Raw genomic sequence first — 16,122 nt, 5'->3', positions numbered from 1 at the left:
CAAGAATGTAAGTACAAAGTGTTCTATATTATGTACTCCAATAATCATATAAACTAGCTTTCAACCCTCCTTGAAGATATTTGGTCGCTGGGTGAAAATTAAGAGGGAATTTAGGTTAAACTATTTAGGCTGTTAGATTCCCACAAGGGAGGAGTTAAAACAATTAGTTCCATGACTGAGCAGCTTTTTTTTTTAATTAAACAAATGTTTGTTCATAAAAATCACTTGATTGCAGAACTAGTTGCAGGATCAGAGTACAGCACAGCAGAGTGGTAGGTTCAGGGTTTGCAGCTCTGACCCTTTACAGAGTGAACTCACCAAGCCATCTGCAGAGATTGTGCAAGAATAGGTTGGTGGGAACAGAAAGATTAGAAAAAGGAAAAAAATACGAGAAGGATGTAACAGACTGCATAGCCAGTTGTTGAGTGATATTTATCAAGATCAAGGAGCAGAGGAAAGCTATACTGATGAATGACCTAAAGGTGGAATATGAATTGCATTTAGCAGTGAAGAAAACAAGCTTAAAATACAACTGTTTATGAAAAATATTGGCAAAATCACAACTAATATCTTTATTGAGCACTTAAGTAAAAAGTTATTGTTAGAATTCATTTTAAACATCAATACCAACATTTGAGCAAAATGATACTGATTTTTTTTCTTATAATTCTGAAGTACTAATCAGACATAAAAATATATTGTTACATAGCATTGTGATCAACTATAATATTGTATTTGAAGATGCAACAGGCCACATTGTCCAACTGAACACAGTTTGTGGGGAGTTTGCAGTACTTTGGTTCTTTCAGCAGTATTTCACTGGGATAACTGCAAATCAGGTGATTGAAAGCTAATGATCATAGAGCAGTACTATGGTCATCAACATGAACATTAAGAGTTGATTTTGTTACTGGGTCCTGATTCTGACGTTGATAGGAAATGAGAAAACAGGAAACTAGAAGAGGCAGTACTTGTGCCCAGAGGGCAAGTTTTAAGGATGCAGCCATTTAAGTAGTTGGAGTGATTATCTATAATGGAGAAAGTGAGGACTGCAGGTGCTGGAGATCAGAGTCGAAGAGTGTGGTGCTGGAAAAGCACAGCCAATCGGGCAGCATCCACCGAGCAGGAGAAACGACGTTTTGAGCATAAGCCCTTCATTAGGAATGAGTCCTGATGAAGGGCTTATGTTCAAAATGTTAATTCTCCTGCCCCTTGGATGCTGCCTGGCTGGCTGTGATTATCTACAATGCCAAAAATGTCACCCCTGCACACATAGATGCAGCCATGATGGCCGACAGGAAGCATTTGTGTATGCATGCACCATGGACAACACCAGTAGGAGACAAAAGTGGAGGAAGAGGCTGAAAAAATAAAGGTTTCCCTCCCCAATGATGGCTGCAGAGGAGGTTTGATGAAGTAGCACGTCAAAAGTGTTTGAGGAAATAAGAGCTACTTGTATAGGGAATAACTTGGATTATTTTCTGGTTGACACTTTCTATTGAGGGTTGTATGACAGGAATTAGGGTCAAGGCCTAAACATTTTCTGATTTATATTAAAGACTTAAATCATAACTGAACCTGTAGTTGCTAAATTTACTGATAGCGCAACATAGTTAGGAACATAAGTATTAAAGAAGATATAAGGACACTACAAAGGGATAAACGGTGAGCGATTGCTAAATTCTGACTGCACGGTGATTTGGATGTTCCCTTGCATGATTTACTAATGATTTGAATGCAAGTCTACTAAATAGTTTGGAAAGCTAATAGCTTGCTTATTGCAAGAGGAACTGAATACAAAGGTTGAGGGGTTATGTTTCAGTTATACAGAACTAGATCACATCTGGAGTGCTGTGTACAGCATTAGTCTCTTAATTTAAGGATGGATGATAATGGATAGGAAGAAGTTCAGAGAAGATTTACTAGACCAATATCTGGGATGGGCAGATTGTCTTGTGAAGAAAGGTTTGACAAGCAACGATTATGTCTGCCAGAGTTTAGAACTGGGGTAACAGTCTAAAAATAAGGCGCCACCCACTTAAGACAAAAATTACAATTATTTTTCCACATAGATGATGGTCAGGCTTTGGAACTGTAAACTCAAAAAGGATGAAAGCAGGCTCTTTTTCAGGTAGGTATATATATTATTGAAAAGCAAAGGTGTGAAAAGTTTTTGGCAGTGGGTTGCAATGTGGAAAAATTGGATCAGTCATGATCTTATTGAATGATGGAGCAGGCTCACCATTCTTTTGCTGCTGATTAACATGTTTATGTATCCATCAGAGTCTCATGCTAAACTGCCTGATTCACCACACAAACATTGTATGACACTATCAGCTTGGGCATCTTATTCCAAACACCATTCACTCCAAGCCTTTTCCACAAGAAGGGGATAGGGAATGTTAACAATAATACAGTCATCTACACAACCACTACATTTACCACAATTCCATCTCTCTAAGTTACCACTCCCTACAGTCCAGCCTCTGACATAGATGTAGTTAGTGTTTTAACTCTCCAGAGATTGCATGATTTTTCTGGAAGGTAATTTCTTCTGACTTGGAAAACTGGATAGACTTTTGCTGGTAAACTGATGGCATTGGTTCTTTTATCTCTTGGATATCCTTCAAGGAAGATGCCATTCAAGCTAAACCTGGCAGTAGGTCCATTATCTTATCTGAAGGACCTTCATTCCCCTTAATTTTCTTCTTGAATTCTTCCCTGCTAACAAAAATAATGGCCCCTTAACATAACTTTGGGAACTTTCTCATCTCATGAATGGCCAGCAGAGGCAACAGTTGGTCTGTGGAAATAAATACCTTCTTCCTCCTGGTTTCCTGGATTTCGCTATGCAGGCACATTTAAAAAAAAACTTTGAAAAGATTTTCTCTTTTTCACAAGCTATTGGATGATGAAAGCAAGGAATTTCTTCTTTTTGACCATGTTCAGAAGCTAAGAACATTGGTCTGGCTTCCACGGAATTATAAGCAGTCCATTTCCATTTTGTTCAAGTAAAGCTTTACTCTCAAACTGTTGAGACTTTGAGTTGAGGTTTATAAGTTCTTTATTTCAATTTGTTGATTACACTAGATATCTTTGTTCATTCTCTGTGGATGTCTTTCTATTGAGCTAAATATTTTCAAGTCCTCAGTTTTGTTGCCTGAAGGTTGTTGCTCACTCAGCATTACTTCTGTACTGACAGTAGTAATTCTCCTTTATCTATGAATAGATGAAAATGTTCTTCAATGATAACAGGAATGGAAAAGATTTCCACCAGTCCAGTCAAATCTGTAACTATTTTCATGCTGGTGGTACAAAATAATCCCTTTATGCCAACATCTCATTTGATCCTTTCTTCTGCTGGGATTCTGTCATGGGGTTAGGAAGCTCGTTGAAATCTTGACCAGATGCGTTTTGACTGGTTGCTCAATAGAGATGTTTTTTTTAACCAATTGTTCTCAAGGAGCTAGTCAAACATTTCCTGCTATACAAGGATGTTAAGGCAAGTCATGAATGTAGGTTAAAAACTTAGGAGTGTCAACTGTTTTCAACTCTATTATGTTATTACACTGGTAGTATAACCTCAACAGTAGGAGTTATATTATCTGAACCATATCATTTCATCTTTCTCTTACTTCAGTCCTGGTATCTGATAAGAAAGGATGGTAACATTTGTTTTAGCATCAAGTTTAAAATTGACAAGATGTTCATTGCCCACAAATAGAAATGAATCAGAGAATCAGATCATCTCTACAGTGCTTGAAGAGGCCATTCAACCCATTGAGTCTGCACCTCCAAAGAGTATCCCATGCACATCAAGCCCCCTACCCTATCACTGTAACCCCACATTTAATACGATGAATTCACCAACTTACACGTTCCAGACAGTTCAGACAACTTAGCATGACAATTTTGCACTTAAACTGCATATAGAGTCATACAGCAAGGAAATAGACATTTCAGTCCAGCTCATCCACACCGACCAGATAGTCACATTTGCTAGCACTTGGCCCACATCCCTCTAAACCCTTCCTATTCATGTTCTTTGTGACAAAGCTGCTCCTGGCATTTTCTTTCAGAGAGGTTGTAAACATCACAGACTCTGAAAAGTCTGAGGTTGAAGGGTTTTAGGGCCAATTTGATAATAGCTAACAGATAATGCCTCAAACAGAAGGCTTTCAAGTTAAAAACAAAATTTGTTCAATGAAGGGGCATGGCCAGTTCTCCCAGCTCAGCTTTTGTCTGGCTTGGTTTGGTTCAGTTTTCAGCAGAAATGTGGAAAAAGCTGCTGGACCCAATGAAGCAGATCCAGGCTGGTACTCTCTCTCTGACTTCTCTCCTGTAAGAACCTGTGTTTGATTTTCCCTTTTGTGGCAAGGGGTATTTATGGGGATTGTTGCAAGTATTTGGAACAACACTATTAAGTTCGGATGATCTGTTGGGTTTTCGGAGAGGTTATGTTATTCTGTATTCTGCCTTCTTTTGTTTGTGTTTCATTGTAAATAAATTTTTAAAAACTATGTGGTTTGATTAGCCAATTCTCTTCTGGAATATCCACTTTACACCTGCTTAAAACAACAAGCAAAATTAGGGTCTGGGCTACTTTCTTAAAATTTTTTGAAGGGGTCTGACCTGGCCAATAACAGCCTATCTCATTGTCTTTTAAATGTTGTAATTGTACCAGTCTCCACCACATCCTCTGGCAGCTCATTCCATACACATACCATCCTCGAAATGAAAAAGTTACCCTTCAGGATCCCTCTTAATATTTCCCCTCTCACCTTAAACCTAAACCCTTTAGTTTTAGACTCCCCTACCCTGGGAAAAAGACCTTCACTATTCACCCTATCTGTGCCCCTCATGATTTTATATTCCTCCCCTCAGCTTTCAATGCTCCAGGGAAACAAACCCCAGCCTATTCAGCCACTCCCTATATCTCAAATCCTCCAGTCCCAGCAAAATCCTTGTAAATATTTTCTGAACCCTTTCAAGTTTAGCAATATCTTTCCTGCAGTTGGGAGACCAGAATTGAATGCAATATTCTAAAATAGGCCTCACCAATGTCCTGTATAGCCATAACATAATGACCCAATTACTGTACTAAATGCACTGACCAATGACATCTTCACCACTCTGTCTACTTGTGACTCCACTATCAAGGAGCTGTGTACTTGTACCCCTAGGTCTTCTTGTTCAGCAACTCTCATAAGATTCTACAATTAACTGTATAAGTCTCCCCTGGTTTGTCTTACCAAAATGCAACACCTCACATTTATCTAAATTAAACTCTCCATTTGCCACTCCTCAGCCTATTAGTCCATCTGATAAAGGTCCCATTGTGCTCTGAGAAAACCTTCTTCACTGTCCAATATACCAACAATTTCTGTGGGAAGAAATCAGAGGATCCAATAGAAACCCACATGGACATGGTGAGAATGTGTAAACTTCACACAGACAGTCACCTAAGGCTGAAATCAAACCCGGCTCCCAGGCAATGTAAAGCAGCAATGCTAACCACTGAGCCACTGTGCCATCCTATAAAAATAAGCTGTTTACTGCCAATTTCTAAATAAGTTCTGTTAAACATGAGTGATTTGAATTATTAACCTCAGTTGGATGATAAGATTTCCCCAAGCATGTGTTGGCTAAGTTTTTCTTCTGGAGGCATCATATGATGGGGGGAGTCTTTCAGAAAAGAGGGGGGTCAAACTTCCTCTTTGGATGAGGAAGCATTTACAGCTCTGAAAAAAATCCTATATTTGCGCATCTTCTGGAAGGAACCTAGAGTTTTAAAAATGTAAGATCGGGGAAAATGGTAATGATAATGTCACTGAACTAGCGGTTCAGAATGCCAGGCCATCTGGGAATATGCATATAATGGCAACTGGAGAAATCTGAATTCAGTAAAAAGTTCTGGAATCGGGAGCAAGCCGAATGGAGCCTAAATATCAGTTTCCTTTTGTAAACAAAGACATCTGATTCATGAACTTCTTCTAGTAAAGGGTATCTGCTGCCTTTGTCTGATTTGGCCTATATGTGACAATAAACATACAGCAATGGTGGGTTCTTAACTGGCCTCTAAGTAATCAGAGATATGGCCTAGCCTAGGCTTAGCCTATGATGCCCATATCCTGTGAACAAATTAAGAAAAACATTTTCTTAGTACTATGCCTTTCTTGTGCTTTTGAGGCTTTGTTGTTCCACAATGCTGACGCTGACTCTCATATCTGTTACTTGCTTTGCTTTCAATGTTGTATTTTTGCATAATTGTTTAAAATGTCTATACCTATAAAATGAATAGATACCATTGCTGTCTTGGGATGAGAGTTGTTATTCTCCTTCCAGGATAGAATGTATGTGTATTATTATGCTTTCTGCTTCAAGTACATTTTAGAGTAGCTTTTTCCACACTTGAATCTTTCTTGGACGGTTGGAAATCTGACAAAAACTGATAAATAATTCTAAAATAATTATGTCTGAACAATTATGAATTCTGATTTTAGAGTTTTCCATTAATCTGTAGAGATCACTAATTAAATTACTTATGAACTTCCCTGGAATTTACTTGCGAAATCTTGTTTGTTCAAGAGCTTTGTTTTCTCTTAGATTGAAGTAATTATGAAAAACTGTTAAAACTTCTACAGAAGTGTCTGTGCCTTCTTTGATGATTTTTGACATTGTCCAAAATAGTGAATATAATAATGTATTAATACATTCATATTCAAATTTACTGTTGAATTTTGAAGCAAATCTTTATCTCAAGAATTATTTTCTCCAAGGTATCCAATCCTGGGTTGTGTTTTGGCCTATCTCTGACATTTTTGTCAATATTATTAATCTTCCCATTTCTTTTTAGTATGTATTTCAGTCAAGCTGGCTTAAATCTGAAGCGCCTCAATACTGTTAATAATTTGCTGTCTTCAAACTTTTAATTCTGGCATTAAATCAATTCTGTTTTAAATTCTGTTGTCTTAAAAATGTTTCTATCCCTTAAAACTGTTTATTAGAACATAATTGCAATGCCTTCTTTGTCTATAAGCTTTAAAAATCTGCGTTATTGCAAGACTGAGTGATATTAAGACCATAAGACCAGAAGACATAGGAGTGGAAGTAACGCCATTCGGCCCATCGAGTCCACTCCGCCATTCGATCATGGCTGCTGGGCACTTCAACACCACTTACCCGCATTCTCCCCGTAGCCCTTAATTCCCTGAGACAACAAAAATCTATCAATCTCTGCCTTGAAGACATTTAGTGTCCCGGCCTCCACTGCACTCTGCAGCAATGAATTCCACAGGCCCACCACTCTCTGGTTGAAGAAATGTCTCCGCATTCTGATCTGAATTTACCCCCTCTAATTCTAAGGCTGTGTCCACGGGTCCTAGTCTCCTCACCTAACGGAAACAATTTCCTAGCATCCACCCTTTCCAACCCATGTATTATCTTGTACGTCTCCCCTTAATCTTCTAAACTCCAATGAATACAATCCTAAGATCCTCAGCCGTTCCTCATATGTTAGGCCTACCATTCCAGGGATCATCCATGTGAATCTCCGCTGGACATGTTCCAGTGCCAGTACGTCCTTCCTGAGGTGTGGGGACCAAAACTGGACACAGTACTCCAAATGGGGCCCAACCAGAGCTTTATAAAGTCTCAGTAGCACAATGGTGTTTTTATATTCCAACCCTCTTGAGATAAGTGATAATATCGCATTCGCTTTCTTAATCACAGACTCAACCTGCATGTTGACCTTTAGAGAATCCTCGACTAGCACTCCCAGATCCCTTTGTACTTTGGCTTTACGAATTTTCTCACCGTTTAGAAAGTAGTCTGTGCTTTTATTCTTTTTACCAAAGTGCAAGACTTCACATTTGTTCACGTTGAATTCCATCAGCCATTTCCTGGACCACTCTCCCAAACTGTCTAGATCCTTCTGCAGCCTCCCCACTTCCTCAGTACTACCTGCCTGTCCACCTATCTTCGTATCATCAGCAAACTTCGCTAGAATGCCCCCAGTCCCTTCATCCAGATCATTAATATATAATGCGAACAGCTGTGGCCCCAACACTGAACCCTGCAGGACACCGCTCGTCACCGGCTGCCATTCTGAAAAAGAACCTTTTATCCCAACTCTCTGCCTTCTGTCAGACAGCTAATCCTCAATCCATCCCAGTAGCTCACCTTGAACACCATGGGCCCTCACCTTGCTCAGCAGCCTCCCGTGTGGCACCTTATCAAAGGCCTTTTGGAAGTCTAGATAGACCACATCCACTGGGTTTCCCTGGTCTAACCTACTTGTCACCTCTTCAAAGAATACCAACAGGTTTGTCAGGCATGACCTCCCCTTAGTAAATCCATGTTGACTTGTTCTAATCAGACTCTGCTCTTCTAAGAATTTAGAAACCTCATCCTTAATGATGGATTCTAGAATTTTACCAACAACCGAGGTTAGGCTAATTGGCCTATAATTTTCCATCTTTTGTCTTGATCCTTTCTTGAACAAGGGGGTTACAACCGCGATCTTCCAATCATCCGGGACTTTCTGTGACTCCAGTGACTCTTGAAAGATCTCAACCAATGCCTCCGCTATTTCCTCAGCCACCTCTCTCAGAACTCTAGGATGTATCCCATCGGGGCCAGGAGATTTATCAATTTTAAGACTTTTTAGCTTTTTTAGCACTATCTCTTTTGTAATGACAACCATACTCAACTCAGCCTCCTGACTCCCTTTAATTGTTGGGATATTACTCATGTCTTCCACTGTGAAAACTGATGCAAAGTACTTGTTAAGTTCTCCTGCTATTTCCTTATCTCCCATCACTAGGCTTCCAGCATCAGTTTGAAGTGGCCCAATGTCTACTTTTGTCTGTCGTTTGTTTCTTATGTATTGAAAGAAACTTTTACTATTGTTTCTAATATTACTGGCTAGCCTACCTTCATATTTGATCCTCTCCTTTCTTATTACTCTCTTTGTTATCCTCTGTTTGTTTTTGTAGCCTTCCCAATCTTCTGATTTCCCACTGCTTTTGGCCACTTTATAGGATCTCTCTTTTTCTTTGATACATTTCCTGACTTCCTTTGTCAGCCATGGCTGTCTAATCCCTCCCTGGATAATCTTTCTTTTCTTGGGGATGAACCTCTGTACAGTGTCCTTAATTATACCCACAAACTCCTGCCATTTTTGCTCTACTGTCTTCCCCGCAAGCCTCTGCTTCCAGTCTATTTTTGTCAGTTCCGCTCTCATGCCCTCATAATTACCTTTATTTAACTGTAACACCATTACATCCGATTTTGCCTTCTCTCTTTCAAACTGCAGACTGAACTCTACCATATTATTATCGCTGCTTCCTAAGGGTTCCCTTACTTTAAGATCTTTTATAAAGTCTGGTTCATTGCAAAGCACTAGGTCCAGAATAGCCTGCTCCCTTGTGGGCTCCATGATAAGCTGTTCCAAAAAGCCATCCTGTAAGCATTCCATGAATTCCCTCTCTTTGGATCCACTGGCAACATTATTTACCCAATCCACCTGCATATTGAAGTCTCCCATGATCACCATGACCTTGCCTTTCTGACATGCCTTCTCTATTTCCCGGTACATGTTGCGTGCCTGCTCCTGACCACTGTTAGGAGGTCTGTACACAACTCCAATTATGTTTTTTTTGCCTTTGTGGTTCCTCAATTCTACCCACACAGACTCCACATCATCTGACGCTATGTCATTCAGTGCCATACATTTAATATTGTTCTTAACTAACAAGGCAACCCCACCCCCTCTGCCAACCTCCCTGTCTTTTCGATAAGTTGAAAATCCTTGGAGGTTTAACTGCCAGTCCTGACCCCCCTGTAACCAAGTCTCTGTGATGCCTACCACATCATAATCATTCACTATGATCTGTGCCATTAGTTCATCTGCTTTGTTATGAATGCTACACGCATTCAGGTAAAGCACCTTAATGCTAACTTTCTTATCATAAGAGATATTGGAAGTCATATGATGTCCTAAGTTATCCTTGCTTTTTTCTGCATTCCCAGTCTGCCTCAATTTTAAATCCGCCTGGATACATGCTATCCTGCTGCTTGTCTTTCCATTTAACGCCATACTCCCTGTTGCTTTCACTTTCCCTTCCCCCCAACTCAGAAGTTTAAAGTCCTACTGACCACCCTATTTATCCTCTTCGCTAGAACATTGGTACCTGATCAGTTCAGGTGGAGACCGTCCCAACGGTACAGATCCCCCCTGTTCCAAAACTGATGCCAATGCCCCATGAAGTGGAATCCCTCTTTCCCACACCAATCCCTTAGCCACGTATTTACTTGCCTAATTTTCTTGTCCCTATGCCAATTGGCACGTGGCTCGGGCAGTAATCCGGAGATTATGACCCTTGAGGACCTATGCTTCAATTTCCTGCCTAGTGCCTCGTAATCCCCAAACAGGTCCTCCACCCTAATCTTGCCTATGTTGTTAGTACCAACGTGGACCACAACAACTGGATCCTCCCCCTCCCGCTCCAATATCCTTTCAAGCCGGTCGGAGATGTCCCGCACCCTGGCACCGGGCAGGCAACACACCATGCGAGACTCTCGATCCGGCTTGCAAAGGATACTATCTGTCCCCCTAATTATAGAATCCCCTATAACCACTACTTGTCTATTAACTCTCCCTTTTGAATGGCCTTCTGCACCATGGTGCCTTGGTCAGTTGGCTCATCCTGTCCAGAGCCCTTTTCCTCATCCGAACAGGGAGCAAGAATCTCGTACCTGTTGGACAGGGTCAAGGGCTGAGGCTCCTGCACTCCTGAACTCAGGTTCCCCCTACCTGCCTTCTTTCAACAAAGCTTCCAATTCAGATATCTAGCAAACATGTGTTTTATGTCTTCTTTCAAGCATTGAATTTTGTACAATATTGTTTTTCCATATTACTTGCTGGAGTTTTCCATTATTTTATAATGACATTCCCACATTCTAGATGATTTGCTCATCTTCTGCAGTCAATGAGACGTTTTTCAAGTTCTTTCCAGGTCAAATGGATAGTTCCCACCTTCTAAGATCCAAAACACAATGCATGTCTCCTTGCACATTGTGTTCTTTTAAAAGTAAACATCAGTGGCGTTAGCCTTAATAAATCTCTAAATTCTGTTTACTTTCAGAGCCCTGATCTTCCAAAAGTATTAAAATTCTTTTAGCGTCCTTCTTCTGTTCAACTTATTTTCCGAAATCTTTTAAATCTTACTTTTTATTGCCTTAAATAAATTCCAATCATGTGACTCCAGTATAATTTAACTTTTGGATCCTTCTTCTGTTGTTTATTGTAGCCAATACTTTGTGCATTCTACATGGAATGGCAACAATGCTTGCTTTGGATGGTAAGTATACCGTATCCCTTTCTTTCAATCTCAAACTGATCTTCTTGCCATTATTGTAAGCTTTTCCCCATTTTTCCCTTAGAATCTCTAACTTGATTCCAATGCTCCCAACAGAGGTCACTGGTGGCTTGGGGAGTGCTCCAGAAACACATGTTAATGTTCTGAGGATATAGATTTGAATCTCATCAGAATGGATGTGTATTCTGAATTCAATTAATAAGGTTTGAATTGAATAAAAATGTAGTCTCAAGGAAACTGTTAAATTATTACTGATTATCATGAAGACCTATCAGGTTCACTAATATCCGTTCAGAAAAGAAATATTGAAATTCTGGTCTGGCTTACATGAGAATCCAAATCCACAGGTCTAAGGTTCGCTTTCAATGTCCTCTGAAATGACCGAGCAAGGCACTCAGTTGTATTTAACTGCTAAAATATCTAATAAAAGAAAGAAAAACAAACAGACCACCAGAATGTACCAAGACATTGGAAAAAAGAACAGTTCTTGCAGTGTTGGTCCTGCAAAGTCCCCCTGAGTAATATCTAATGGCTTATATCAAAACTAGGAGAACTCTCTCACAGATTTCGCAAGCAACAGCCTGCCACAGACATTCTGGATTTACATCTAACAGACAATGTCCCAGACAACAACATCAGCAACACTGCGAATGACTTGAAGAATGAAGATCCAGTTGTAAACATTCAGGAGGGATTGCTCGAGGAGTCCTCAACACTGATAGTGGATTGCATGATGTCTTATGGCATTATTTCAAACATGGGCAAGGAAACTTCCTGCTGATGATGAAAAACTCAGCTGATTAATCCCCCATCATTTTGAACACCAATTGAAGGTGACACCAATGTTCTTCACCAAAAGTGGCTCAATAGCACCACTGTTGACTGAGCTGTTGAGATCTAAAGGACATAAGTGCTAGACAGGGTCTGTGGCAGGTGGTGAGGGAACCAACAAGAGGCAGAAACACACTTAATCGCATCCTTACCAATTTACATCTTTGCCACATATCTACCTATGACAGTATTACTAAGAAGGATCACATTCCTTCAGGAAATAAAGCCGACCTTCACTTTGATGCTCCATCGTATTGTCTGACTCCATCGACATGCTGAATAGATTTATACTGCTCTCGCAACTCAAGACTGGGAAGGACATGTTGTGGGCCATTGGCAACACCAGAACTGTATGCAACCACAATTTGTGATCTCATTGCCTGACATATCCCCCACTCTATCATTAACAACAAGTCAGGGCATTAATCCTGGTTCAAAGAATGTAAGTGATGTTGTATTTAGGGTAGGTGGGAATAATTAGGTCTGGCAGAGTTTGAGTAGGGAATATGTCTGGTCTGACGGTTCAGGACTGGCAAATGCTGGGGATATGGAAGGGGGCAATGTTCCCTCTGAGCTGCACCTGAGGGTCCATGCATGGCGATCAGCATTAGAGGTCCACAGAGAAGGAAAAACATCAGCAGAAATGCTATGTGTCTGACTGTTAAAAAACCTAGTGATCTTCACAGAATTTAAACTCTTTATTTTAGAACACAAGTTTCCAATTTATGGTCATATGTCATTTCCTGAATCAACATCCACAGATAGTAAGCAGTCTACATCCAGATGCAGTAAGACCTGGATAACACTAAGGTCTGGTCTGATAACTGGCAAGAAAAGTTCATGCCAACAAGTGCCAGGTAAGGATGACCTCCAATAAGAGAGAATCTTACCTGTGCCTGTTGCCATTCAATGCATTACAAGCACTGAGCCTCTTATGAACAAGATACAGTGCTAATAAATGACAAGAACTTAATAAATGTGCTGTGGGTTTAAGAGCAAGCCAGAGGCTGGGAATTCTGCTGAAAGTAACTCACCTCCTGACCACTCAAAATGTGTCCATCATCTACAAAACACAAGTCAGGAGTGTGCTGGAATAATCTCCACTTACCCTGATCATTGCAACTCCAGCAAGAAGCTCAACACTATCCCGGACAAAGCAGGTGATTTGATTGGCACCCCATCCACCACTTGCAATATTCACTCCATTTACCACCAATGGGCAGTGGCAGCAGTGTGGACCATCCGCAAGATGCACTGCAGCAATGCAGCCAGTATTTCCTTCCAAATCGGTAAACTCTACCACCTGAAGGGCAAGGGCAGAAGATACAAGGCAATGTCAATACCTGAAAGTTCTGCTCCAAGTCAAGACACCATCCTGACTTGGAATCATAAGGCCATTCTATCACTGTCGCTGGGTAAAAATCCCAGAAGTCCCATTTTAACAACACTGTGAGTGTACCTATACCACATGGATTGAAGTGGTCCAAGAAAACCACTACCTTAAAAGCAATTAGGGGTGGACAATGTATGCTGGCTTAACCAACAGCACCCACAATCAATGATTATTTCAAAACATTGGTCCACAGAGCCAATTTCTTCAAGGTCTCTCTCTCGTCCTAATGGAGCTAGGTTTTACCCTTTTCTTGGCCAACATTATTTTTTCCCTTTCGCTCCTACCAGCTCTGAGGTGAAGGTTAGCATACCATACATTATTATGATTTCATGATAAAACCACTCAAAACATTAAGTGGTGCAGGATGCATGTTTCCACTGTTTGCGAAGGCTTTTTTTGAACAGCCATCTGTTCCATCAGGCATGAACATATTCTTTGAATGACTTGTGAGGTTGAACTATGGATATTTATCTAACTGTATTTAGATGATATTTTACCACACATCTTGTTTGCATCAGTTAGATGAGATTTGAATATGAATGACATTAGTAAGTTGCATTATTTACATAGAACACTAAATACTTTCACTCCATAGCTCCAATCTATTCTCATGCATCCAACATTGGTCACAGATAAGTACAAAAACTCCTTCAAGGAAGTTGACTTTCAGTATGGTTTTATGTTCGAATTACCTCGTCCTTTAATGTTGCTCTGGTCTGCCATGCAGATTAGCATCACTTTGAGTCTTACATTCTCTGCCTAATAGTTGGTAGTAGGATAGTTTGAAATTTTTCCACAGCTCAGTTAATTTTCTGCACATCAAAATTCATGGATGTTCTGTCCATATTTACTTTGTGACATAATGGGTACTCTTTTTTTTTCCCAACTCCTGATGAAAAATCTCTGGAATCTCGTCATTTGGCACTGAAGTCCTTTGGCATTCTGGGCAATCTTGTATTTCCGCTGCAATCCTCAACATTCTTATCCCATAAATTAATTACATTTTAACCCATTGTTGCTCTGAAATCTTTGCTGGACTCTGGTTTAATCTGGCCCACATAAGCAATGCATTTCTGGCGATATAACCACTCCAATGATTTTAGAGGATCCTGCCATATTATGTCTCATTCTACTTAGTATGCCTTCAAGAGACATGTTCATGATATCATCATTGTATCATAACATGTGACCTGATGGTTTAAAGTTCACAGACTCCACTTAACCTGAATAACTTGAAACATGACACATTACTAGAAGCATGCTATTCTGCTGAATGGAATAGCCTAATACTAGCACAGATACTTGTGTGTCTGTGAATGTAATGATTGTTTGTAATAGCCAGCTGTGATACATATCTGTTGAATCCTTCAATACCACCTTATTCTCTTCAAATTTCTTATGTTACCAGGGAAAATATAAATATTGCAACATCAGGGAAAGATATTCTGCTGAAACAAAACCCACATCAGTCCCATTCCAATACATATTTATCAAAATCAGGCCATTGTCTATTCCCTGTTCTCATGGCATATTCAATCTAGGGCAACTTCTTCAAGAGGATTTCTTCTTCTACTCTGCGATCAATTTTTCACCAAAATTGAATTCCATTATTGCAGAATGATTAGATAGCATATATTAGCATTTCTGAGTCAATGTTCCAAACTTTAGCTTGAAACCAACTTTATGTTTCATTTATTTAGCTGGAAGACCGATTTCTCTTTGTCATCTGCCATACACATCCTTCTGTATGTGACTTTGTCTTAAACTCCCATCTACTTCTGCTACATGACCTATAGTGCTTGCTTATCAACTTGTGTCCAACTGTAAGGTAAATAACTATTGGTGGAATAAAACTTGAGGGGGACCACTATAGCAAGTATTATATGTCGTGGCTGAAAGGGGGAGGCAATGGATATGCTGGGTACGTGCAAAAACACAACTTTTATAGCTAGAAAAATTGGGACATTTCGTATGATGAATCAAATCTGCAATCTTTAGTAAATTCTCTTTACTAACTGCCCCCTACTCACAGCAGTAAAATAAGATACTTCAAATTCAGCAAGGTGCACCAAGTTTAACACTGAGAGTGCAGCTACAGAACACCAGCCTGAGTAAGAGACTTTCCACATTATTCTCTATCCAGATCAATGCTCTATCCATCTCCTGGTACTGATTGGACCCTGCTTCCAATAATTGACATCAAAATACCTTCCAACAATCTTGATCATTCAGTTTGAATATACAGGCATACTCTAAATAATGGGATAAAGGGATGGTTGTCATACATCCATTCATTTTATTTTGAAAATAATTTATTTCTCTTTCACTGGTTTAAGTTGTTTTGTTCTATCATGCAGTGATTAAACAATCAATAGTAAATAGGTAATTTGTTTCACATCTCACCTGGATGAAGAAGAGATATAAAACTGGTTACTATCACCCTTTTCTCACCTGCAATAAAAATTAAATGATCTCCAAGGTTTTTAACTTTAATTGACTTCCTTCCCAGCTGCTTAT

At 39.8% G+C, this 16,122-nt stretch overlaps 2 long non-coding RNA genes across 5 annotated transcripts in view; one reads left to right on the top strand and one right to left on the bottom strand.

The window, feature by feature from the left end:
* Positions 1-16,122, bottom strand: part of LOC140496351 (uncharacterized) — a 207,244-nt gene that overhangs the window by 145,441 nt on the left and 45,681 nt on the right. For all 4 annotated transcript variants that reach the window (XR_011964243.1, XR_011964244.1, XR_011964242.1 and 1 more), the window contains one exon: positions 13,321-13,515. This is a non-coding gene — a long non-coding RNA (uncharacterized lncRNA). The remainder of the gene's footprint in view (positions 1-13,320; positions 13,516-16,122) is intronic.
* The window catches only part of LOC140496352 (uncharacterized), a 93,081-nt gene that overhangs the window by 75,067 nt on the left and 1,892 nt on the right, over positions 1-16,122 (top strand). The gene's annotated exons all lie outside the window — the stretch shown is intronic.

This window comes from Chiloscyllium punctatum, chromosome 26 (assembly GCF_047496795.1).
Source record: "Chiloscyllium punctatum isolate Juve2018m chromosome 26, sChiPun1.3, whole genome shotgun sequence".
Taxonomy (NCBI): Eukaryota; Metazoa; Chordata; class Chondrichthyes; order Orectolobiformes; family Hemiscylliidae; genus Chiloscyllium; species Chiloscyllium punctatum.
Note: the sequence above shows the minus strand (reverse complement) of the source record. Positions and strands in the feature narration are given on the sequence as shown.